This window comes from the organism of the source record quoted next, unplaced genomic scaffold (assembly GCF_019419815.1).
Source record: "Pyrus x bretschneideri cultivar Hongxiangsu unplaced genomic scaffold, Pyrus_bretschneideri_v1 Contig18, whole genome shotgun sequence".
In the NCBI taxonomy this organism is placed as follows: domain Eukaryota; kingdom Viridiplantae; phylum Streptophyta; class Magnoliopsida; order Rosales; family Rosaceae; genus Pyrus; species Pyrus x bretschneideri.
The window spans coordinates 2,092,373-2,113,629 of NW_025999479.1; the positions used below are offsets into that span (position 1 = coordinate 2,092,373).

The 21,257-nt window shown below is 36.0% G+C and overlaps 1 pseudogene; it reads right to left on the reverse strand.

Annotated features, from left to right (window-relative positions):
* Positions 1 to 325: 325 nt before the first annotated feature.
* LOC103959300 lies at positions 326 to 13,497 on the reverse strand (annotated as a pseudogene).
* Positions 13,498 to 21,257: the final 7,760 nt, after the last annotated feature.

Genomic DNA, 21,257 nt, shown 5'->3' on the forward strand with positions numbered 1-21,257 from the left:
AAACATTACTTAGAACAAAGTTTTTATTGCATTAATATGTCACACACATCCCTTACAATTGTATCACAAATCCACAACAATATAACCTAGCGCCAGTGGCAGATCAAGTTGCAACAATAAAGCCAAACATTTATTGTCTAGCTATTTGTGAACGAGGAGAGAGCGAGAAGATTGAAATCATCTTCTCATTATTCATACGTGTCCCATCTACATATCTATGTACATAAGTGGGATGGGAGCTAGCACACATGACAAGCGACAAACATGAGACCTAAATGAGAAAGACCGAGCGTTTATCCAAAAGCTGTAGGTATAGCTACTTGCATTAGCAAGTGATGGCCATTTTTTCACTGGATCTCGCGTCCACTGCTTCTCCGACCGTCAAGAAGACAATTCCTCCAATTGTTTCCCCAAAGTTGGACAGCTTTAATTTGTGAATGACTTGCCACCTAGGGTTTTGCAATGGCTAACTGAGATACAGAGCGACAGGTCACAAGTTTAAAAACGCAAAGGACACTGTAAACACAAATAATATAAACATGTAGGGCGTGTGCGCGCGCTTATACCAGAAGGGAGAAAAATCGATGTCTTACCTCAATTCCTTCGGAGATCAAATTCTCATGCAGCTCCTCTAGAGTAGCTATTCCCGATGTATCAATGTTAATCAAATCTGTCATATAGAAAGGGGGAAAATCAAAGGAGAGGAGGTTATAAATCTCTTGAACTGCATATGTGCACAATTATGTGCATGTTTATATATGTATATATGTGTGTGTGTACACACACATATACATATATGCATATACACTGTATATGTACAGTCAATGGCACATATATGCTAAATGGAATAGCTGTCCTTATACTGAAATTTGTAATGACTAATAATAGTGCATTAAAGAAAATAATGTCATAGGCCTACAAACAAATTTTAAATAATTGTGTTTTCAAAATTGAAATTTGTACTTTCCTAATAGAAATCCATTTGTCCGAATGAGGATCCTTTCCGGATCCTTTTTGTGAGGATCCTAGAGATCATCCAATCACATCCGTTTATCATATATTGTGCAGCCAGTTTTCGTCAGATACTATTTATATTCAATTTTAAATAAAAAAATTTACAATAATTTTTTACCACACGATGTACAACGAACGAACGTAATTGGAGGATCCCCGGGATCCTCACAAAGAGAATCCGGAAAGGATCCTCTTGGCATTCGTCCATAATTCTTATGTCAGCCAAATACTTTGTATTTATGCTCTTTTACCATTGAACACAACTATATATGGGACCGAGCACTTATGTACATGTCTATGAGCAAATAGTAAAAACATTTGTGTCCATACTAAACTAAATGATGTGTCACCAATACGAAATAAACATGTTAATCAACACGTAAATAACAATCTAATCATCAACTTTTTCATGTCATTTAGTTTACAAAATTTAGTTTACAAATTTAGTCTTTTGGGATATGTATAAGGGTTAATCATTTTGGGTTTAGAATTGGAAAGTACTATTTACACACTTAATTTTTTATCTTCCACACACCGTTGTTAATTTTTTGCCATTGATATTTTATAATTCATTCAATCTGACGGCCGAAAATTAAGAGCGAATGAGTGTGTGAATAGCACTACTCTTAGAATTTAGTGAGATTAGAGTATTTTTCTATAAGAATAAATATAATTAAATGGACATAGAGAATGACTATAGTTTTAGTATCTAAGACTCTAAAGAAATTGTCTCTAATTTTTTTCGTTTAGCCACTTACTAGAATGTCAAGAATTACGAGTTGAATGGGCTCTTTGGTATGTCCCTTGGTGTCCTCCCCTTTCTTTGCAGTTATCCACCTTACAATCCTTGCATTTACAATACAATACAAACACGTGTTAATCTTCGTATATATGTTTTTAAGATTTATTAAATCTTATTCACAAAAAAAAAATAAAAAAAAGAAGAAAAAAAAAAAAGAGAGAAGATTCATACTATATATATATATATATTTCTACAATTAAATAAATACCTTTCTCTAACCAAATTGGCATTTGCAAAACAAAACATGGTAGACTTGACACGTATTATTATGACTCCAGGAATTTTAATAGCCATGGGATATTGTGCAATGTTGCAAAACGTTTCAGTTCCAGGAAGTTTTCCAAGAGTTTCTCTGCCCGATCGAATTGAGATGATAATAATCTTTGTGAATGATATGGTCACCTGATCAAAACATACAATTAACTGTTAGAGACATCTTTTGTGCATAAACATCGTTAAAGAGATGCCTACCAAACATATATAGATGCATATATATTTTGTCAGTGGTAAAAAGTATCAGAATCAGATAGTAAAAGTATGCTTAGCATTACTTCTATGAGACTAAATAACTTAAAATGATTCTCATAATGTTTAACATAAAAAATGTTTTAAAATATTAAAAGTTATAAACAATTTTTCGAAGAAATTAAGGTCATCATAAAACCAATTGGCAATATAAAGAGTAGCTTGATAGTTATAAGTACATACAATGTCCTTTCTTTCCTCGATGTAGGATTTATAATCTTAACACTTTAGTGCTATTCCAAGAAACATGTCATTTTTTTGATAAAATTTTCAATGTTCTCCCAAGTAATGAAAATGTTTATAAAAAAATGCTTTTGGAGATTGTTGTATTTGAATAAAAGAGATTATCAATTGAAATATTCTTTTGGTCACCTGGACCTATGAATGTTTCCTATTAGGAATTGAATATATTAAGAATAAGAATAATTAATGTACTTTTAAATGTTTTAATCTCAACTCTTGATATCAAATTTAGCAAAAAGTGACTATATATGTTTCTTGATTAGTAGGTGACAACAGAGCTGGATGCATTAAGGGGCGGAGGGGGGGGGGTGTGTCAGGTGACCCCCAGAACTTCAGTGAATGTCCAAGGATAACTTGAGTGCTGACCCTCCGAACTTCGGTGAATGTTCATGGATAATTTGGGTGGTGCTCCTTTAAAGATTGGAGTTGGCTTCATATATGCCCTCCAACTGTAAGAGTGGCTCTTCTTTTTTTTTTTTTTTTATTTATTTATTTATTTTTATTTATAATAAATATTACTTTGTCAAAACGACATAGTTTTGGACCCTTAGTTTAATAAAAAACATAAACACCAAGAGCCAAAAAAATAAACACATGGATGATGGATAAGTTACTCGAGGGAGATCACGGCGTAGAGCTTAAATAATCACAAACATCCATCATTATCATGTGGAGCTCTTTGTTGCTATTGTTGATAAGCAAGTTGTGGAATTAAATAGTTGCTTGATGAGGTAAATATAGAGTTGCTTCTTTGTTTAGCAAGTTTGAGCCCGATGATTCATTCTCAGCTTTTGATGAAGAAAAGCTAATTTGTTTTGCTCATTTTATCCGAATGAATTTACTACTTGTCAACTCTTGGCACTTGAAGATCAACTTGGGCATTATATTCTTGATATGTGTTCAGGTAGTGAATTTTCTCAATTGAAAGGAATTGGTAGCCTTGCAAAAAAAAAAAAAAAAAAAAAAAAAAAAAAAAAAACCGTGGAGACGGGGAGGATCAGAGTATATAATCATGTGTACTTGCTAATTACATTGCCTTTGGTTCTACTAGTTGCTACTGTTTCAATGGAGAGAGCTTTCTTCTGCTATGAATATTATGAAGATTCCAATGCGTAAACAAATGAGAGATCAATGGTTGAGTGATAGCATGGTGGTTTATATCGAGAGTAATGTTTTTTCTTCGATTGACAATGAAGCTATAATGCAACGTTTACAAAATATGAAATCACGTCAGGGACTATTGTAACTTGTATTGTTATTTGTTATATAAGTTATAAATGATGAAACTATGGTTTAATTTTAAGGTTATTATATGTCTAAAAAAATTTTGTAAACTTTTACATGTGACCCCTGAAATATTTTTCCTTGATCCGCCACTGGGTGACAAAAAAAAAAAAAGATGAAATGCTATTGACATGTGAAACACGGTTCATGGAAGAGGTGCCTAGAAATATTTACCAAAAAAAGAGATGCCTTCAATTCAATTAATTTAATCATATGCTTCCATCTCCTAGGAACATGATAAATTATTCTATGAATGGTAATATGAAATGATATCGTACCAAACTGGCTACGTGTGATAAAAGAATTTATAGTTTGCGTTCCACCTCAAAATTATTTGCTCCTACTCATCTACTTTTTAGTTATTTTTGGGCATTGTTATTTTTTATTTTTTATTTTTACTTATTTTACAAGAGTAATGTTGCACAAAATGATACATTTGACACTATTATTTGGTGTGAGATTCACTTACGTAGATATCTATCTTATGTGTCCTTTTTTTTTTTTTGGTCGAAAATGAAGCTTCATTAATGAAAGGAAGATACAATTTGTGCTAGAAATGTCTAAACCTAAATAGAGCACAAAGCCCTACACAACAAAGTAAACATAAGATAGAGGACAAGACCAAACAAGGAGAGCTACAAATTCAACTACAAAGAGAGGCCCACACTGATTTAGGCCAGTAGGCTAGGGCTAGGTTGGTTTGAAACGGTTCGGTTTTTTGCCAAAACTAAAACCGAACCAAAATTTAGGTTCAGTTCGGTTCGGTTCAATTTTTTTTTGTTTTGGTTTTTTTTTCAATTCAGTTTTGATTTATTTTCGGTTTTTTCCATGAATTTTTTTTAATCTACAAGAAATCTGCAACGATTGAGCAGTGAAGATGCAGGAACTTCTGCATCAAGTGAATACGAACTGGGACGATTGACCATGGATCTAACATTATTGGATGTCGGTGCGTCTTTCTTGTTGTGGATTCGAGAGCTCTTGCAAAGAAAACGCATGCATGTGTTAAATCTTTTGATTTTTCCATGAAAATAAACCCAATAGAACTAAATAGCAGCCAGGAGAGATTTTTACCTTGGGGGTTTATCTTTAGTCCCAAACCTCTTGTCAGCCATGGCAACACTTATGCATCTGTTGCCAAATTGGAAGATTATAATATGCAAAACCCCAACAAAATAATTAAAAGAAAAACCCATTTTAATTCAGAAAATCACAATATAAATCATATTCGCTTTGATTCGAAAATTACCTGTGAGAGATCAGAAAACCCAGATTAGAATCTCCCAATTCTGAGGGGTTCCGATTCGAAAGGGGGGGGGGAGGGAAAATCATGGTTTGGAAGAAGGAATCCGCAAGGAAGACAGGAGAAGACTGGAGAGAGTGATTTGGAGGAAGAGAGGAAGGGGAAAGAGAGAGAGATTGAGGAAGCAAAGGCAAAGACACAAGGAGGAAGCAGTGGAGGGGAGAGAGAGAGTTTGAGAAAAGGTGAAAAACTGAAATGGGAGTGTGAGTGATGGCTAGGGTTTGTAACTTAAAATTTTTTATAAAGCGTTAAATATTAGAAACCTATAAATAAATTACTGGTACAATTATAACAACACAAAGCTTACAGTCAAGTTGCCTTGAAGCAACTACCCAACTTGGAGGTTAGGGGTTCAAACCCTGATGCTAACATGTTTTTGATTATTTATATATGATTTTTTTTATTCGGTTCGGTCCGGTTCGATTTTCGGACCTCAAAAACCGAAATCAAAACTGAACTGGCCAGATTCGATTCGGTTTGGTTTTGGCAGTTTTTGTTCGGTTTTTTTCGGCTTTGGTTTCGTGCGGTTTTCGATTTTTTTTAGTTTTCGGTTTTTTGAAACCATAGACTACAAAAGACACAATAAACAATGAAACCTTCAAATCCTAAAGCCAAAAACCAGTCACCACCTCCACAATCGCCGTTACCTCCGCGAAGAAAGACATCGCACCAAACAGAAAAATGCACCCGAACCAAGATCCAGATCTGAGAGCATTGCACGAATCAATCCACCAAGAGCCAAAGCCACCATAGCCACACCTGCAAGAAAAGTCACCAAACGTAATAGGGGGAGGGGGAGGGTGAAGGGTGTGTGTGTAAAACACCCTTGTTCCGTCGTGAATCGTTCCACACTTCACCCAATTTTTCTGGTAAGCCAGATCAACAGTGGGCTGTGCGGGTTGGGTCTTGATTCAAGATAAAGCCCAATACTCGTAGATCTAAATCATGGTTCAGAGTTGGGAAAGATGAAGGGCAGCAGGAGGGAGGTAGGAGAACAAGGTGTGATGGGGAGGGATGGGGGAGTTGACGGTGAGTGACCGATGATTGAGGTGAGGGAACAAAACAATACTTTGTGAGATGAAGAGAAAGTCATCAAGCACTATACAAGCCAGGAAAGTCTACCCTATCAACCTTCCAAAGTAGTGGTGCTTTTTTCTTTCTTTTTTTCTGGAAAGTTGGTAAACATATGGCTAAGGGTTGTGATTAATTAAAATGTGTTCTATTTGCTGACCCAAAAAATAATAATTAAAAATAATTGGGTCCTGTCCTGTCATACTTTTATACATGGATTATATATGCAAACATATGCATCGATCTACTGTTGCACACATAAAGTAATTAAGAGAGCTATATGTTACCGCAACTAGAAGGCCAATCTCCACGGACGCAAATACGACCCCAAAGAAGGCTCCAATGCAAGCCAAGAAGTCTAGCCTATCAACCTTCCAAATTTTGTAGACTTCACTCAGGTTAATAAGTCCGGGCAGTGCAGAGAGAATAATTGAAGCAAGGATTGCTGTTAGTGTGTAATACAAGAGCTTTGTCAAAAACTGCAGTGATATGATCACAGTAATGGCCATGACCACGTTTGACACTGGAGTTTCACAACTGGCACTGAAGTTTACGGCAGTACTCGAGAATGAACCTGTTCATGATCATGATATAAACGAAAAGGAACTGAATTATTATTGATGAAGTATCATTCTTATTGATGAAGTTATTTGTACCATCACAAGTGACCATGTGGTACTGTCTGACAGTGCAATTAAAAATCGTTTTAAGATGAGAAAAAATGCTTTCCGCAGTTTTGCGAAAAAATTGTTTTACTAAGAATAAAAGTGCTTTTAGCAAAAACAGTGATAATTAAGAAAATGTGTGTCCTAGAGAAGCACGGTCAAATGAGCTGTAAATAGAAGCAATTTGTGTTAGAAGGATGGTACAACTGTTAGTTCGGTGAGAATATTGCACATAGTCAGTACTCTTCTATCCATGCTTACCGGCTGCAACATAGCAAGAAGTACAGGATCCCACTATGTTCATGAATCCCATTGATATCATTTCTTTGTTACCATCTTTGTGGTACCCTTTCATGGATGAGAAGGATCTTCTAACTGCAATTGCTTCCTGTATTTTGACAAAATATAAAAATTAGTAAACCATTCATTAATTTGTTGTTCAGTAATATGTATGATACAAACCGTGAGTGCAACAAGGGCGACTATGAGCCCAACTTTAGCCACATCCCCAACATGGGGGCTGTTCAGCTGTAACAGATTCATCGAGCTAGGGTTCAAGCCATCTTTGATGTGTTTAACAATTTTAATTCCATGTTTATCTCCTCGTGTTAGATAAACAATCAGAGTCGATAGTATAACGGATAGGAGAGGAGCAACGGTTGGCAACCAGAAAAGTGTCTTCTTCCTTTTATTACCCTGCAAGTGTACGTTCATTGAAATTTGGTGCGTAAAATGAATAAATAGTTACCCCATTAATTAATTAGAGCAACAGCTTGCAAAACAATAATAGCTAACACGTTCGAAGTGTTATTCACCAGAAATCTAGAGATTAGGATGAAACACAGGAATGAGCAGCCAATGATAAAATCATGAGGACTCCACTTCAATTGAAGTTAAAAGAAAATGAATGATTGGATAACTTTTATATGATTATTATTTTAATATAAGGAATCATTTCTTTTCCTTGGAGAAAAGTAAAAGATACAGGGTGATGGAAAGATGCCCAAACAGCTTCCATAACCGATATAATATCAGTATTGGTTGGAAAGTGAGTGATCCCAAGTAATCCTTTTAGTTGTTGAAGACCGATTCTGATGGCTGCTCTGCCCACGAACCCTACTATTGGAGCGTGAGAAAGAAAATCCACAAGAAACCCCAATCCAGTACAGTCGAATACCCTGAAGAGTCCGAATGCAGCTTGAAAAATACCAGTGAAGAAAGTTGCAGTGAGGACGAGCTTGGTGTAAGCAATAGGATCACCCCCGGGGTCTTGTAACTTCTGGATCATTGAGGGAAAAAGAAGTGAAACAACAGCCACGGGTCCAATTGCTATCTCTCTTGAAGTCCCCATTACAGCATAAATAAGAGGTGGCACAACACTTGTATCTACAATTAATTAATGTATATATCGAACCAGAAAATTAATTACAGACTAGAATATAATTAATTCCATTGCCATCTATATAAATCCATGCGACTAAATGCTACGGAAACATTATATTCCCAAATATTGGGAAAAAAGAAAATAAGAAAACACTAGAACACCAGTATATAAGTTAACTAGTTGACTTACAAAGGCCGAACTGAGGGTTAAGCTTTGCTAAAGTTGCATATCCAATACTCTGCATTAAACTCATATTAAGCTCGTAACATGGCAAAATAAATATTAAGTTTATAGTAATTATGCTGTACGAATTATAATAGTAATTAGGGTTGTTTCTGAAGAGAAAGTTACTGAAGAGCTGTCAACAGTTAGTTAGGAAAGTTACCCTTTTTGTTAGTTTGTTGTATTTTAACTTTCCTATAAATAATCTTTGTAACTTAATCATTAAATGATGAAATGAAATAATTTCTCAATATGGTATCACGAGGAATTCTGTCTTCTGACTCCTGATCTTCTGGGAAAATTTTCTTGCATTTTCTTACCTACCAAACAGATCACTTCCATTCTTCTTCGTGTTCATCCATGGCGGCCAATTCCTCTCACTCTTCTTCTCCAGTAATTGAACCTTGTCATCACTCTCCAGTGCACACTACTTGCCCACCGCCTGCCAATCCTTCCTCTTCTCAGATGAACACAAACCTTAATTCTTCCATTCAATCATCGATCAATTCGATCACAATCAACAATATTGGTAGCATGATTCAAACCAAGCTAAAGCGCCACAACTACCTTGTGTGGAGGTCTCTTTTTGAACCAATCTTTCGCCATTACAAACTCACCGGCATCGTTGATGGATCTAAACCTCCACCTCCTCGTTTTCTTATTGATATTTCTGGAAATCTCATTCTGATTCCGAATTCGGAGTTTGATCTCCAATACGAAAAGGATCAAAACATCATCATATGGATCAATTCCACACTTTTTGAAGATCTAATTCCATTTACAATTGGTGTTCAATCTGCGCGTGATCTCTAGCTTAAACTTGAGAAACAATTTGGCAGTGTCTCTCGTTCTCACATCCATCAGCTGCGCACGAATCTTCAATCTGCAACCAAAGGTTCATCCTCAATTTCTGAGTACTTGCAGGGCATCAAGGAGGTTACTGATGCTCTTGCTGCGGCTAGTGCTCTAGTTGAAGATCATATCTACTTCTCATCATTCTCAATGGCCTTCCTGATGAATATGACTCTTTTGTGGACTTGGTTCAGTTTCGATTGGCTGATACTTGTGTTGATGATCTTCATGGCTTCTTGCTTAGCAAAGAAATGGCACTTGCTCGCAAGAAACAATCTCAAGGATCTTCCCCTGCTGACTCCTATCAAGCTCTCAATTCTGCTCAAGCACCTTCAAATCTCCCTCCCTTGCTTCCTACACCTCAAGCATACACTACTCAACACAACAATCCTTCTCATTCCACCAGAGGCAATTTTCAACACCATAACAATTCTTCCAATTGTGGTGGAAATCGATATCGATCCAATCGCTACAACAATAATTCTTACGATCAAAGAGGCAATCGTGTTGGTTTTCATCAATTCAACAATAATTTCAAAGTCAATCTTGCCAATCTCTACTTCTCTTCATACACCCACTGCCACGTTTCATTTAAACAATGTGTTGCATGTTCCACAATTAAAGCATGATCTACTTTCTACAAATATGTTTCTTCGAGACAATTGGTGTTCATTGACTCTAAATTCTTTTGACTTCATTGTCAAGGATCTTACTACGGGGAGGATGCTTTTTAGAGCTCGTGTTCGACGAGATCTCTATCCTTTCTATGCATATTCTCAATCTTCAACATCATATCATGCTAATACTGCAATAAAAGCCTCTCCTACTACCTGGCATCAACGTTTGGGGCATCCAATGTTCAAGACTTTGCAATCTGTGCTATCAAATTCTACCTTGCCTACCTTTAATTCCATTAAATAGTTTTTTTCTATTTGAATTGTGTTCTAGGCAAATGTGCCAAGTTACCATTTCAGAATTCAATCTGTAATACATCTAGACCTTTAGAGTTGGTTTATGTTGATGTTTGGGGACCAGCTCCATTGCTTTCTGTAAGTGGCTATCAGTTTTATGTCATCTTTGTTGATGATTTTACAAAGTATACTTGGTTGTATCCACCTAAGTATAAATCAGATGTATTTCAGACTTTTACTGAATTTCAAAAACTTGTTGAAGACTTGTCTGGTTATAAAATTGGAACCCTGAGATCTGATTCAGGGGGGTGAGTTTCATAGTTTTGCTTTCAAGAATCATCTGTTTGTGTAGAAAGAAAACACAAACATATTGTCGAAACTACCAGGACATTTCTCATTACTTCTAAGGTTCCTCATCATTTCTGGGTAGAACCTTTCCTTACTACAGTCTATTTGATTAATAGACTCCCTCCAGTGTCCAAGTCTTCACCTTGGGAACAACGCTTAAAAAAATGTCCAGATTATTCACATCTTAGAATTTTTTATTACAACTGTTTCCCTTGGCTTAAACCTTACACTCAGTCAAAACTAGACCCTAAGAGCAAGCCTTGTGTCTTCATTGGTTACAGCCTTTCTCATAAGGGTTATAGATGCTTGGATCCAACTACAAATCGCATCTATATTTCCAGACATGTTCACTTTGATGAAGCCACATTTCCCTTTCACAATCCTAACCTTCTACAGGTTCACTCCCAACATTCTACAGGCTCCTCATCACCTTATTCCTCCCCATTTTCCTTCACCTTTCCCAATCTTTACTCTTCGTCTCAGTATTTTCCCATTTCCCAATCTACACATATCTCTCCAATTCCTACAGTTGTCCCAAGTTCAACTTCAAATACAAACCCTGCACCAATTCCTCCTACCCTACCAAAATCTCAATCACCCCTTACACACTTTGCACCGACTTCTTTTGCCCTACCAGATCCTGCACCTACCACTGCCTCTATTCACCCTATGCAAATTTGATCAAAATCAGAGATCTTCAAACCTAAAGCATTTACAGCCACTAAACATCTACTCCTACCTCACCTTGACACTGAGTTTATCCTATCTACATATATTCAGGCATCCAAGTCTTCCCATTGGAGAACTGCAATGCAGGATGAATTTAATGCCCTGCAAACCACTGGAACCTGGAAACTTGTGCCTCCTGACTCTACCTACATTATTGTTGGTTGTAAGTGGGTTTTTAGAATCAAAAGAAAACCTGATGGTTCTATGGACAGATACAAAGCTAAACTTGTTGCTAAAAGGTATAATCCACAAGAGGGTATTAATTACAGTGACACCTTTAGCCTAGTGGCTAAACCAGTGACCATTTGAATATTTTTCACTCTTGCAGTTCAATCAAACTGGTTCCTGCATAAATTGGATGTCAGCAATGCATTCTTGCATGGTTTTTTGAAAAAAAATGTCTACATGACTCAACCTCCTAGCTTCATTGATCAAGACCATCCCAATCATGTTTGTCATTTACAAAAGTCCCTCTATGGTCTAAAGCAAGCACCACAAGCCTGGTTTGAGAACCTTCAATGTGCATTATTGACTATGGGGTTTCAAGCTTCTCAATCTGATCACAGTTTATTTGTCATCAAACAGCCTATCTTGGTTTTGGTATTAGTCTATGTAGATGACATTATAGTCACATGACCCTCCTTTACTACATGTGCTAATGTGATTACTCAACGTAGTGCTCAGTTTCCAGTTAAGGATTTAGGGGATTTGCACTATTTTCTTGGCTTTGAAGTTATCAGATCTTCAAAAGGCATTTTTCTTCATCAATCCAAATATATTTTGGTTCTTCTCAAAAGAACAAAAATGGATGGCGCAAAACCTTGTCTTACACCTCTTGGTTTTGCTAAATTGGATCTCACAGGATCTCTATTACACAATCCTGAAGAATATAGATCCATAGTAGGAGCACTTCAGTATCTTACTTGGACCCGTCCTGATCTATCCTTTGTAGTCAACCTAATGTGTCAGTTTATGCACTCTCCTCGAGAACCACACTTTCAGGCAATTAAACGCATCATTCGATATCTAAAAGCAACTCTTGGCTATGGCTTATGGTTTCCCAAATCAACTTCACCTCTTCCAATTAGAGCATATTATGATGCTGATTGGGCCAGATGTCCTTGGGATCAACGTTCTATTGGTGGTTTTTGTATTTTTCTCAGTTCATCTATCATTAGTTGGAGTGCCAAGAAATAGAATATTGTTGCTCGTTCCTCCACAGAGGCCGAGTATAGATTCGTTGCTTATACTGCTGCAGAATTGACATGGATATGCAAACTATTCACAGATATTAGGTTTCAGTTGCATTCTGCACCTCAGATTTGGTATGACAATATTTCAACTATTGCATTGGCTTCCAACCCAATGTTTCATGCTCTTACCAAGCATGTCGAGATCGATTATCACTACATCAGAGAACTCGTTCTTGCCAAACTTCTCTTAGTTCAGTTTGTGTGCAACAAGGATCAAATTGTTGACATTCACACCAAAGCTCTTCCCAGGTAGCGATTTCTTCATCTTCGTACCAAGCTTTCACTTCAACCTTCTTCGTTTAGCTTAAGGGGGTGTGAAGAGAAAGTTACTAAAGAGCTGTCAACAGTTAGTTAGGAAAGTTACCCTTTTTTAATTTACCTTATTCTGTTAGTTTGTTGTATTTTAACTTTCCTACAAATACTCTTTGTAACTTAATCATTAAATGATGAAATGAAATCATTTCTCAATAGTTTCATGCATGCATGTTCGATAACTTATTTCGTTACCCAAGGAACGCAGAGACTTGTTATAATTAGACCTGCCATTAAACCATTCTTGAATTTTGAAATGTTGTAGCTTCTACCCTATACAAGAATAGGAAATATCTCCTGCAGCACAAAGACTACATTTTTGAGTGTTGGTTGATTCTTGAGAGATAAGTACTTTTTTCGACAAAACGAAACAGTTTCCTTTACAGAATCCATGAGCTGATGCCATAGACCTGGGGGTTCAGGACTATTCAGCACCCACTGAGACCTCTTAACTGGGCCACTGTTTTTCTCAAGGTCAAGGTCGACGTCAAGCCTTTCCTCAACAATATATGAGGCAATGCTTGAATTTTTGAAGTGTTTGGGGGAACCTGGAACTGGATGGGTATCTTTGGGACTCATTTTCAGATAAGGCTACTTATCAGAATATGGAAGATTTAGGCACCGAGGTATACAAAGTTTTATGCTTAAGTGCATGTCCAATCTTGATTGAAGGATCTTATAAACCCATCAAAAAAGGTGAATTTAATGGTTGAGAGAACTTTTTTAAGCAAAAATCTATTACAGGTCCACATAAATTAGATTTAGTGTGGAGACTAGAGAAAAGACTTAGTGGAATGCATACTTTTTCAAAACAACATATTAGGTATCTTTAACGTGGCCATGGTGGCATTTCAGAGACCAAACCTGAGATAAATTATGTGAAGTTGTTTGCCTATACTCATTTTGTTTATATATACTGATCAGTCAATTTAGAACTTTCTTGTGGCATTTTAGAGACCAAACGTGAGATAAATTATATGAAGTTGTTTGCATATAATTGAAAGTGAAGCACCTTATTATTTGTCAGGTGACTAAAGCGTAATTGTTAAAATTGATTTAAAACCATATATAGCCATCCCATGCTTGTTTGAATATAAGATTTGATGAAATCTTAATATGGCATCTTTTGGACTTGGATTAGTCCTAACTCCTGAGGTAATAATTAATAATATAGGTTTGGATGTGGACTAGCACTCCTTATGAATAAAAATTATGAAGCAGTTGGTATCGCAGCTGGCATTAAAACTCTTCGAAAGAAATGTATATATGCGTATATGCATTCTATAATAATTAAAGATGTCCGTAACTTTCTTAGTACCGTACCCTACCCCAGACCATCAGCTTTCATGCATGGCAAGACCTCATTTGTCCCTTTCATTTCTCCATTTCACCCCCCTTCTTTCTAAGTTACATCTATTCTATTGTTGGTGTAACGATTTAATGATCAAATCCCAGTTCAATTTTTGAGCTCTCAAATAAGGATTACTTAACAAGGTCTTGGAGTTGAGAAAATCCTTGGAGATGTAGTATACCGGAGACTGCCAGGTAGTATAAGTATTCCTAATATGCTGTTTAGATAGTAATGGTGGTGAAGGGAGGTAATCCTTCAAATTTTGAAAAGCTTCTCACACTTGTCGTTCTACTTGACTTGTTACCCCCTTCTTTTTTAAAGCCTTGAAAGAGCTTACATTTGTCTGTTGAATGTGATAGCAAAATGGTTGAGGGCCGCAACTTTGCTGGTGAGGCTTTATATTTCCTTGGTCACTGACGAAGACTTTGAAGGAAGATTTGTGAAAAACATGTTCATTTAAGCAACATCAATAGCATGCAATTAACAATTAAAGGCGGAATCATGCTTGTATGCACTTAAAAACAAAACATTTACCCATGAAATTCAAAGCCTAGTAGATAGGTGAACCAAGACTCAACTCAAAACAAAGTGAGTTGAGAAATCAATACCTTTGTAGATTCCTCTTTGCATAAGCAAAGGCTAATCACCCAAAGAGAGGGCCTTCATTCCTTGCATCTTAGATCCATGGATTTGGATGGATGAAAAGGTTTCTCCAAGTTCCCAAAATTGAGAACCTCTAATGATTCATCACCAAGGCATAATGAAGAAGAAATGAGTGACCTTGGAGGAGTTTGATTGCTAGATGATCCCTCCAAGGTGGCCGAAATTTTAGAGAGAAAGGAGAGCTTGTGTTCTCATCCTTTCCCCAAAAATAACCCTTAGTAAATTTTAGGCTATAAAGTCCTTTATATAGTCCCTTCAAATAAGTGACCTAATGGACCAAAAGCCCTATTCTTTTACACATGGCCGGCCTATAGGTTTATTGGGCTTTCAAGCCCTTTGTTTATTCAAGTTGTCATACAACTTGAGTTAATGGGCTTGACATTCAAATCCCATTGGGCCTTACGGCCCAAAACTAACCCGAGGTCTTTAACGAACTTATTCGTTTGATTAATTAACATATTAATTAATCCTAGCCTTAGATAAATAATTAAACCATTTAATTATTCTTACTCATCTCCGTTGTTTCTTCAAACTCTACCTTACTCGGTGAACGATCCATTAGGTTCCTTTTAGCGAGGCAGTGGGCGATTAAAACTCTTTCTAATCGATTGTGAATTGAAACTTACTTTCAATTCTCCTGTTAGTGATAATACACTTTTAGGGCTTCCACAAACCATGGTTGACGCCTAGCAGCATGTCATGGTTACCCAAGCTAATCAGAAGAGGTGGAGAACCTATTCAGTTTTAGGATTACAAATGCAATACGGTCTTTCTCTAATACAATACTCTTGACCACATTGTTTGGTTTGATAGTTTATTCATGTCTACTATCCAATGTGAGTCTTGTGCTTATATGATTACCTTGAATGTGATTTGGAACACATTCCTAAATCTCATTCATACTTTGGCCAAAGATTCTCAATCATATCATAGAGTATTCTCCCTCAAACAGTTTGAAGGTTAGAGATCCCTTGTTGCGCATTCACTTGCCTCCATGGCTAAGTGGCTTAACCCCAACGATGCCATGGACACCCTCCTGATGGAGTGACTTTGACATAATCAAAGATTAAGGACCTAACCACAAGACAACTGTGATGCCTCAGGTCAAAAGACTAATTTGCATTATCCCAACCATGAGTTCTCATGTGACATGAATATGAGAACTCTTCGTTAATCGTGTTCAGTGAACTCATTCTCTATTGAGCACCTACGTACTTGTCTTGATGTCACACACACCAATGACTCGAGACTAGTCACTCTCCCTGAGAGAAGACACAGCACGTACTGATCTTAACGGACTGTCAATGCCCAATTGACAATCCTATGATCAGGAACGTTTAGGATGTGTCAACGAAAGAATGGTCTCATGAATCTAACTTCTTTAGATCGCATTCTTCCAATCACATATTCCTTGGACTTATCGTTTAAGCATATAACATTTATATGAGACGGCTCAAACAATAATCTTTGCCCTTTACATTTAAACTACATTAGTTTGAAATGTCCGTAAAGTATCATCATATGATTGGTTTTAGGGCACATTTCCAACAATCTCCCACTTGCACTAGAGCCAATCAGCTTGTTCATCAGTGATGATACCTCTTCTGTAATTCATTTCATAAATGGCTGAGTAGTAGGCCTAAACAATGGATATCTATATGTTATCCATAGAAGCAACCTTGAGAATAACGACGTCACCATTATACATGATTCTCAATCATGTGGTTCAGTCTCTCATTTGAGTTCGGACCTTGATGAGACCTTGATTCCCTGGCTTGAGCTATCGCCCCATTAGTGTCATACACTTTCTGGTTGGAACCGAATGGAGAGTTCATAAATGAACTTTCCCATCCAAACAACAATGTTGTAAGCTTCTATATGGCAATATATTTTGCATACATGATGGAACACATTAAAGTCATTACTTTTAACGTTTCCACCCAAATATCTCTTTAGTCATAATAAAGAGATATCTCATTATCACTTCATTCATAATGAAGAGATATTCTATGATGGATTAGATTCATAATCTAATACATTTACGCTTCCATTACGTTACTCTAATTCTTCCTCATTCTTGAGGAATCCATCCTTAGTATTTCTTAAATACCTAAAGATTCACTTGACAGTTGCCATGGTTCTGATCCTGGGCTTGCACTGATATCATCTTGTACCATTCTAGGTACAACTTATATCAATGTTTTCATACAATATGAAATACATAAATCACCTTTCTGCGTATGCATAAAGGATTCTATTTACGCATTATTTCTTTGGGAGTCAAAGGGTACATTCCCTTTGAGAAGAACAACTTCCTAGTCTCACTAGAATTGTCATTCTAATTGAAGTTTATCATCATATGAGAAACTTCCTAGCATCTCATTGTCTATTTTAGGGATTGATATAATCCAATTATGTCTTGAAATCTATCATTATAGATTTCCATCCCATGTATATAGACTATGTCTCCCATATACATTCTATCATTAGAGAATGTTTAAAGTCATAACTTTAACGATGAAGAATTCCTTTCATTTTCAAAATTAATATATATCATGTATATATATTCAAATTTAGGAATATGATCAACTCCCACTAATCTTTTGTAAACCTAGTAAACAAAAGATTCATTTACATCTTTATGAGAAATCGAACAATTGATCTTTTCTCATAAGACGCTTATAGCTCCCACTAGCTTGCTAAGATCCATGATGGATGGATCTCTACAACTAACCTGTCTTGTGATTTATTGTTTTAGACATATATTATCAAGACTATCTTAATAATGGTTTCGGAAACCCATATTATGTCCAAACCATTCAACTTAGACGGTTTATAAATCCTTCTGGACTACCTTGGAGCTTGTGGTATAGGAACTAGGTTGTCTTAGAAGTATATATCATATATATATGGGTAATTGATAATGTCCAACGAACTAAATCTTATTCATGTTCATTCTTCTCCTAATGGAGAAATTCATTATCTTACGATGCTACTTTCCTTGATATTTTTCAAGGAAATTAATCTAAAGTGTTACTTTTTCCTTGGATCAAATCTAAGGAGGTAAATACTTTAGACGTCTTACTCATCTACTTACATTTCTTGAATTCTTTGAAACCTTTTGCAAAGTATTCGGACTTGTGTTTATTCAAAATAAACTATAGTCCAACCGAGAGTGATCTTCGGTGAATGTCATACAACATGAGTAGTATTATGTTGTGGACAAGTGCCACTAACATCTAAGTGAATTAACCTCAACAACTTTGTGATTCTTTCTTCTTTCCAAAAGAATAAAGATTCGAACATTTCACCTCTATACAATTTTAACAAGAAGGTATTGGATCCGGATCTAACGATCCAAAGAATCCATCTATGACCAACTCGTAACTTATGTTTTAGAGGTATCACAACTCAGTTGGGATTAGTCACTACCTTGCAACCTTTTGGGTTTTAAGCATCGTTATATTCTTAAACAGTTAACACTACCACATCATCTCTACTACAGAGACAATTAATTAGATTACCATAATCTAATCATTCATTAATAAAGAACAATGCTTTGTCAAACAAAACATTCATCCATCTCTACAACTGTGACGGAATTATGTTCCTTTAAAATTGGGACGTAAAGACAATCTTTGGTTTTTCCAATTTCTTTGGTAGTTCATATGAGGAAGTAAGTACAATCCGCTTTCGCAGAGATCTATATTCGATTCACGTTTGGAATGTGAAGTACTTTCTCTTCTCTCATTAATCTTCTACTTCTTATTAGCACATTTTTACAACAATTGTAAAACATAGTTACTAATACGGAATCAAGTATTCAAGTAGAAGAACCAACTGTTTTGAATTATTCAAGAACATTTTACTACACCTTCGAAAGGTGTGTTCTTTGACACTTGCAAGACATTTCTTGCAAATACCCCTTCCAATGTCCATCCTTTCATAAAGAAAGTTTGTTCCCTTGGAGTTATTTTGCCTTCTTCATTTGACTTCCCTTTTGACTACAATAGTCATGGTCCCTAAACTCCCACTATCTCTCTTGAAACTTATTTCAAATGTGTTATACACATCAAACGATTTGGAGAGCGTGCGGTTATTGTTCACTATATAGTTTACAATAAACTTAGTGAACCATTAGGATAGGGACACAAAGGTGAAGTCCTTGCCTAGTTTCCGTCTCGTTAAGTGGTTTAACACTTCAACACTCAATGATTCAAAATCATCATAAGTCCATGTTGATGGACTATTTTTGTCAACCAACCATTATGTTCTAAACATAATTACAAACTTTCAAGAGTTGTTCAAGGCAACTCTCATTTCTTCATACAACAATTTGTAAGTGAAGAATCATGGCACATAAAGCGTCCATGCCCTTGTGCTTACTTCAAAAGTTCCTTGTTTATGTAACAAAGAAACAAGCACTAAAGTTTGTGTTGATTAAGGGTTGTTCAAAGCAACTCTTATTTCTTCATACAACAATTTGTATTTGAAGAATTATGACATTAAAAGTGTTGTCCTTCTCATGTTAGACTTATCTAACATATTCTTCCAATGATACATTATCAATAGGAAGATTGTGAGGATGAGACTACTTAGTTACATCTACAAGCCATTAAAGACAATCTATGGGATTGTAGAACTAAGTCCGGAAATTAAAGCATTTGGCTTTTCTTTGTCAAGTTTTGGATAGCGTTTGCAAATATATTGGTAAATAAATACATAACGAATATAAATTGATTGATTTTAAGCCATTTGATTCGGGTCTTTAAATCAAATAGCACCACCCACTATTTTTAGCAAATTCCATATCCCTCATCGGAATTCGAGAGTTTTGGAGGAAACTCTTAGTAGGGTATGGGAGGCTCACTATTACCAAGCCCACCTCACGATGATACGATATCGGCTAGCATTAATAATAATGAGAGAGTACGCTTACTCATTTGCATCTCTTGCAAGTACCCATCTTATTTGGCCTCTAGAGAATGTTGCCTCACAATGATATGATATCGGCGCCATTGCACTTAGTTAAGTTATTCCCACCATGCTTAGTTCATGAAGGGGTTCAAGAATAGCCTCACAATGATATGATGTTGGCCATCCTTGTTGCCTACACTCACCTCATCATATGCGTATAGACTCCTCCTGAGTGTAAGCATGCACTTTGTACTCCCCCATGATAGGGTGAAGCCGGTGTACAAGTCACAAACGATTGGAGCCTACCACGGTGGAAGGCCACGAAGAGATATTCAAAGCATCTCTCGCTTATCAACTTAATAATGGTTTGGTTGAGGGTTTTAGGTCTCATCACATAAATATTCATTTTAATCTAATTAAAACAATTTTGGTCCTATTACAACTATTGGTCCATTTGATTGATTTAGTTGTATATAATACTCCCACTAAGCTTTTAAAACAGTTTTTAAAGCAAGAGTATATGATACTACTAACATAAGGTTTGCATTCATTGATGGACTATATAGTTGCCTTAGGGCCTTAGGATGACTATGAACCTTTGATTCGATTCAACACGAGCCTAGTGTTGAATCTTGGTCTAGGGATGGTGATTGATTTTAGTTACGCGTTTAATCACATTAAGGCGTGTTGTCTTATTGGGTGTTGGACCCAACTACTCCAATTTCATGCATATCGAATAAAACAAGAAAGGAGTACTTCAAAGTAAATAAGAGCTTATGCTCTTTTACAACAATTGATCAAATCAAATTACTTTAAAGTAAAGAAGAGCTTATGCTCTTTTACAACAATTGATCATATCAAATTACAACCAAAATTTAATCTACTCATTCCCATGGTTCAAACAAATTTGAAACGGCCATTCACATAGCTCAATTATTGTAGGCTAAGGTTCATAATCACCCTTTCTTTAATTAATTAACGCTTTAACTAATTAAACTTGAATGCAACATTTTCATTTGGTTTTTGTATCCATAGAATTGATTTAAATGGAGCTAAATGAAATGAAAATCCAATTCTCATTTAAAGAGACAAAACAATTTTGTTCTCTACCTAATTTGGGCCAAAATGCTATGACCTCAACTTTTGGGCCATTTTGCAAAACTTAAACTTTTGGGGTCACTTTGTAAAAACACAAAAGTCCACTACTTCATGTAATTACAACTAGAACCCAAAAAATTTCCACAAAAGCTAAAACTTCATTAAAGGAGCAAAACAATTTGTCCTTTTAGTGATTTTGGACCTTTACGTAAAAACGTAAACTTTTGGGTCAAAGTACAAATACACAAAAGTATCAAAACTTTATGTAATTGCATGAAAGCCCCACAAAGACCCTAATTGAGTAGGGTGG